Source organism: Gossypium hirsutum, chromosome D08, assembly GCF_007990345.1.
Source record: "Gossypium hirsutum isolate 1008001.06 chromosome D08, Gossypium_hirsutum_v2.1, whole genome shotgun sequence".
Lineage (NCBI taxonomy): Eukaryota > Viridiplantae > Streptophyta > Magnoliopsida > Malvales > Malvaceae > Gossypium > Gossypium hirsutum.
The window spans coordinates 44,332,947-44,339,087 of NC_053444.1; the positions used below are offsets into that span (position 1 = coordinate 44,332,947).

The following is a 6,141-nucleotide window of genomic DNA, read 5'->3' on the forward strand; positions in this document are numbered from 1 at the left end:
CAACTCATTTTCACATTTCTGAGCTTTGCAGATCTACTATAGAAACATTGATTTAGCTTTTAACTCAGCTAAGATCAAGCCATCATCAGACAAAGACAGTTGGGTATTCATCGTTCGCAAAGCAAACAAAGACTTTCTACTTAGAGCATCTGCAACTACGTTTGCTTTTCCCAGATGATAATCAATAATTAACTCATAATCTTTCAACAGTTCGAGCCATCTACGCTGTTTCAGGTTCAGATCTTTTTGTGACATCAGATACTTTACACTCTTTTGATCGGTAAATATGTGACATTTTTCACCAAACAAATGGTGTCACCAAATTTTCAATGCAAACATAATAGCTGCCAACTCTAAGTCATGTGTTGAATAGTTTTTCTTGTGCAGCTTTAACAGTCCAGAGGCATAAGCTATTACTTTTCCTTCTTACATCAAAACACAGCTTAAACCGTTCAATGACACATCACTAAAAATCACAAATTCTTTACCTGATTCAGGCTGAACCAGAACTGGTGCTTCGGTCAATAGTGCTTTCAACTAGTTAAAACTTTACTAACATTTATCAGACCATTCAACGCGTCATCGGTGTAACTATCATTGAGAACCCTTTTACAAATCACTAGTAATAACCAGCTAATCCCAGAAAACTTCTGACTTCAGATACGTTTCTCAGTGGTTTCTAATCAACGACTACTAAAATTTTACTAGGATCAACTTTGATGCCTTCAGTTGATACTATGTGTCCCATATAACCAACTTCTCGGAGCCAAAACTCACATTTTCTAAATTTAGCAAATAGTTGTTTATCTCGCAGAGTTTACAGAACAATTCTCAGGTGTTTGACTTGTTCAGACTTGTCTCGAGAATATATCAGAATATCATCAATAAATACCACAACAAATCTGTCTAAATACGGTTTGAAAATTATGTTAATCAAATCCATAAATACTACAGGTGCGTTAGTTAAACCAAACGGTATCACAAGAAATTCATAGTGTCCGTACCTGGTTCTAAATGCAATTTTCAGCACATTCGATTCTTTGGTCGTAGCTGATAATAGCCAAAATGAAGATTAATTTTCGAGAACACTGTGGCACCTTTCAACTGATCGAATAGATCGTCTATATGAGGTAGTGGATATTTGTTCATGATTGTAACTTTATTGAGTTGACGGTAGTCAATGCATAATCTCATTGATCCGTCTTTTTTTTAAACAAACAGAACCGGTGCACCCCAAGGTGAAAAACCAGGTCAAGCAAAACCCCTGTTTGTCAACTCTTGCAGCTGTGCTTTCAAATCTTTTAATTTGGTAGGAGCCATTCTGTAAGGTGCTATCGGTATCAGTGATGTTCCCGGTACAAGTTCTATAGCAAACTCAATTTCTCTGATTGGTGGTAATCCAGGTAATTCCTCTAGAAATATGTCGAAATACTCGCAAACCACTAGCACTAATTCAAGCTTCGATTCAGACACTTTAGTGTCTAGTACATATGCAAGGTAAGCATTGCAACCTTTTCTTACACATTTCCACACTGACATAGCTGATATAACAATAGGCAACACACTCGGATTATCTGATTCAATACAAAGCGTCACACCATTTTGACATTTCAATACGATAAGATTTCGTCTACAATTTACCACAGCATCATGCAGAGTTAGCCACTCCATGCCCAAAATCACATCGAGTTCATCGAACGGTAATAGCATCAAATTAGCCAGAAAATTGTAACCCTAAGTCATCAATGGACAGTTCTTGCAAACCTTATCAACTAGTACATACTGGCCTAGGGTGTTCGATACATTAACCACGAATTCAATGGACTCAACAGGTAAATTTTTACTAGGCACTAAATTTGTGCAAACATATGAATGAGTCGATCTGGGATCAATCAAAGTAGTTACATTAGTATCATAAAGAGAGAAAGTATCAGTAATAACATCTAGCGCAGAAGCATCCTCGCGTGTGCAAATAGCATATGCCCTAGCTGGTGCTCGTGCCTCAGATCTCACAGCAGAGTCTTTTGTTACACCACAGCTACCACTCACATTTCCAGGATTACAAGGTGGTCTACCTCTCGCAACAGTATTGCTCGACCTCGTGGTCTGAGCTTTCTCTTTCTCGGGTTTCTCTGGGAATTCTCTAAGATAGTACTTAGGTCTAGTGTTTCTAATACTACCCACACTCACTACAGATGTAGCCTAGGGTTTAGGACTAGAGCGCTGGAAACACGAAAATTTATGTGTTTTTAGATGCCCTTTTTAACATAAAATCATGCTATTTCTGTTAAATTCTCATCAAAAAATAATTAAATTTTATAAAATAATTAAATTATTTTAATAATGTGAACATGATGAATTTTAATTAATTTTATAGTTAATTTTTATTAATTTTGACTATTTTCGACAGATTCGCACAAAGGGCAAAAATTGGCTCGGCAGACAATGCTCGAAGAATAAAACCGAGAAGCAATTTGAAGCATCAAGGCAAATTTATTTCTAGCCTAATATGGATCAAAAATGTGTTTTAATTCATAATATAATTAATAGTAATTAATTCCCAATTTAATTTGGGCTAAATAAATTATTATTAATTAATTATAGAAAAAAATGTCTAGTTAAACCTCATTGGTTGAACCAAATCTAGTGAACTAAACCAGCCACCAATTGGGCTGCCCAGAACCGTCCATATGCTGACCCAAATCAGCATTTTAGCTGACTAAATAATCTTGCAAAGAATCCCTCGAAGAAATTTCAACCTTGCATTCAAACCCCTCCAAAAAATGTGGCTTTATGGATTTGCCCCAGGCTATTTTTAGCAAATTTGAATCTCTCAACTTTGCCATGTGTGTGGCCAGCTAAGGAGGTCTCTTTGGCTGATGGAATTTTCTATTTTTAACAGCCACAATCAGCTATAAAATCCACCCCTTGCTGATCATTCAACTCATCCCTCACACTCTCATTCTCTCTTCTCCTCTCTCACTTTCTCTCAACCTTTCCTTTCCATTTTTCCCTCTTGTTCAAGTGTCGATTTCTTCTCTTGGGAAAGAGGCCCTCATCAACCATTTTTTAGCAGCAATTAAAGTGTTCATAAGCCACCTTGATAGTCGAGGACAATGGAGAACAAAGAACGGAGCAATCAGTCAAGCCACGGAGAAACATCGGATTTGCTTCTTCTTCTCTATCTTTTTAAATTTCGTTGTTGTTTTGACAAACATGTTTATGAATATTTATGCTATTGAAATGGTTATTTTAATCAATCTAGCTTAAATTTAATCCGTGTTGGGTTGATTATATTTTTTCTGCTTGAATTATTGAAATTGTGTTTGTGTTGTTATAGGCCTCGGTAAGATGCTTGATTAAGTAAAATCATGCCTAAGTTATTCTTGGAATATTAATTGTTAGATAACTAATGAATTAATTATTAAATCGTATTGAAATTGTAATTAATCGACACAATACTTAATCAGTGCATGTTTATTCTTCTAAGGTAGCTGAAGTTAATTTATCTTTGGCGGTACATATGCCTTGCATAACTTGCAAGATTATTGTGATTAAACTGTTTCAAGGTAGAAATACTATGTTACCTCACTTGATCTTTTATATGCTTGTGAAGATTGATTAATCACTTGGATTGACATTGAAAAACGTTCAAGAGATTGGTTAATTTAATAAGTATGTATGAGCAGTAGTTAGCAAATTACTGAATTGCCCTGAGTTGCCCTTAGTTTTTAATCATTTTTAAACCAAAATATTTTCCATCACAAAAGTGTTTTAACATTAATATCATAAATATTCCTTTTTACAGTCCCTGTGGGTACGATAACTCGACTTTTACTTGTCACTTTATTACTTATTGCGATTGTGTACACTTGCACATTTTCGTCGTTCCAAGTTTTTGGCGCTGTTGCCGGGGACTTTTTTTTTAAAAAAAAAAGCCATTATTTGTGAATCTATTTTTACATTTTGGTTTATTTATTTTCTTGTTTAAATCTTTACTTACTTAATCTTTCTGTGATTATTTCAGGTGTTTATGAGTATTGACCAGATTATCAACTTACTCCCTATGGACCTTGAAATAGAACGAACCTTTCGACAGCGAAAAAGACAAGCGAACTAGAGAAGGACCGAAGAAATAAACTTTGAGAATATGAATCAAGGAAATGAAGAAAACCTTGCTCAAAATCCTATCCTTATTTCTGATTATAGGGATGTCGTGCAATTATTTCACGATTTTAATCCGGGTATTAGGAGAACCGAAATCGAGGCACAACAATTTGAGCTGAAGCTAGTCATTTCCAGATGCTTCAGACTATGGGCCAATTCAGTGGAATGCCTACTAAAGATCCTCATCTTCACTTAAGACTATTTATGGAAGTGAGCGATTCTTTCAAGTTAGACAGAGTACCCGAAGATGCATTACGACAGAAGTTGTTCCCATATTCACTAAGGGACAGAGCTCGTGCCTAGTTGAACTCATTGCCACCGAACTCCATTTCTACATGGCAAGAGTTAGCCGAAGATTCCTCATGAAGTATTTCCCACCGAGCAAGAATGCCAAGTTGAGAAATGAGATCACTGCCTTCCAACAAATGGATGATGAGTCCCTGTATGAGGCATGGGAAAGGTACAAAGAGTTATTACGAAAGTGCCCTCATCATGGAATCCCATATTGCATTCAACTTGAGACATTCTATAATGGTATCAACGCTCACACGAGGATGGTAGTGGACACCTCTGCTAATGGTACTCTCCTTTCTAAGTTTTATAATAAAGTTTACGAAATTATTGAGAGGATTGCCAGCAACAATTATCAATTGCCAACAACATCAGGAAGACGAGTCGCTGGAATACATGAAGTGGACGCTCTCACTTCACTCGCATCTCAGGTATCTTCAATATCCTCAATGCTTAAGAATCTTACCACTAATGGGTCTAACAGTTTTGTAGCCCAACCACCTAACCAATTTGAGAATATAGCCTGTGTGTATTGTGGGGAAGGACATTTGTTTGAAGAATGTCCATCGAACCCCGAATTTGTATATTACATGGGTAACCAAACTAAAACCGAGGGAAGCAAAGACTGCAATCCAACTTTTATAACTCATCATGGCGAAATCACCCAAATTTTTCCTGGAGTAACCAAGGGGCTGGAACCAGTAACACTTACGCCCAACCTAGACCAACTCAGCCGCCTAGTTTCCCCCAACAAGTTTAGAAACCAACCCAAGTGGAACCATCCAATAGCTTAGAGAATCTATTGAAGGCATACATGACGAAAAACAATGCCACTCTAAGGAATTTAGAGAATCAAGTGGGCCAACTTGCCACTGAACTCAGGAACCGACCACAAGGTGCTCTACCTAGTGACACGGAGAATCTGAGAAATCTGGGGAAGGAAAATTGTAAAGCGTTGACATTGAGGAGTGGAAAGATAGTAGAGCCCAACACTGTCGAAGTTGAAAAGGAGCCAGCTGACGTTCAAGATTCAAAAGAAGTTTAACCAAGTGTTGAAATTCCAGTTTCACCAGAACCAGAATATGTAAAACCCGACAAAGTAACCTCAGGACCAGTTAATTTTGATCAACTAACAATGTCGTTAGATGCAGAATTATCACCAAAGATGAATCAACCAGAATCAGTCCCAGTAGTGAAACCACCACTACCCTACCCTCAAAGACTTTAGAAATAGAAGCAAGAGATTCAATTCAAGAAGTTCCTTGAAGTACTCAAGCAACTTCACATTAACATCCTGTTGGTTAAAGCACTTGAGCAAATGTCGAACTACGTCAAGTTCATGAAAGATATCTTGTCTAAGAAATGAAGACGTGGAGAATTTGAGACGGTAGCTCTGACGAAGGAATGCAGCGCATATTTTCAAGACAAACTACCCCCAAATTTGAAGGATCTTGGATGTTTTACCATACCGTACAACATTGGAGCAACATATTGTGGTAAGGCATTATATGACTTCGGTGCAAGTATCAACTTGATGCTTATGTCAATATTTAGGAAGTTGGGGATAGGAGAAGTTAGACCAACTACAGTTACACTTCAACTAGCAGATTATTCCTTAGCACATCCAGAAGGAAAAATCGAGGATGTATTGGTACGTGTAGATAAGTTTATCTTTCTTGCTGA

The 6,141-nt window shown here is 37.1% G+C and overlaps 1 non-coding gene across 1 annotated transcript; it reads right to left on the reverse strand.

The window, feature by feature from the left end:
• Positions 1 to 4,559: 4,559 nt before the first annotated feature.
• Positions 4,560 to 4,666, reverse strand: LOC121220690 (small nucleolar RNA R71). Its single transcript, XR_005917907.1, has one exon. It is a non-coding gene; the product is annotated as a small nucleolar RNA R71 (small nucleolar RNA).
• Positions 4,667 to 6,141: the final 1,475 nt, after the last annotated feature.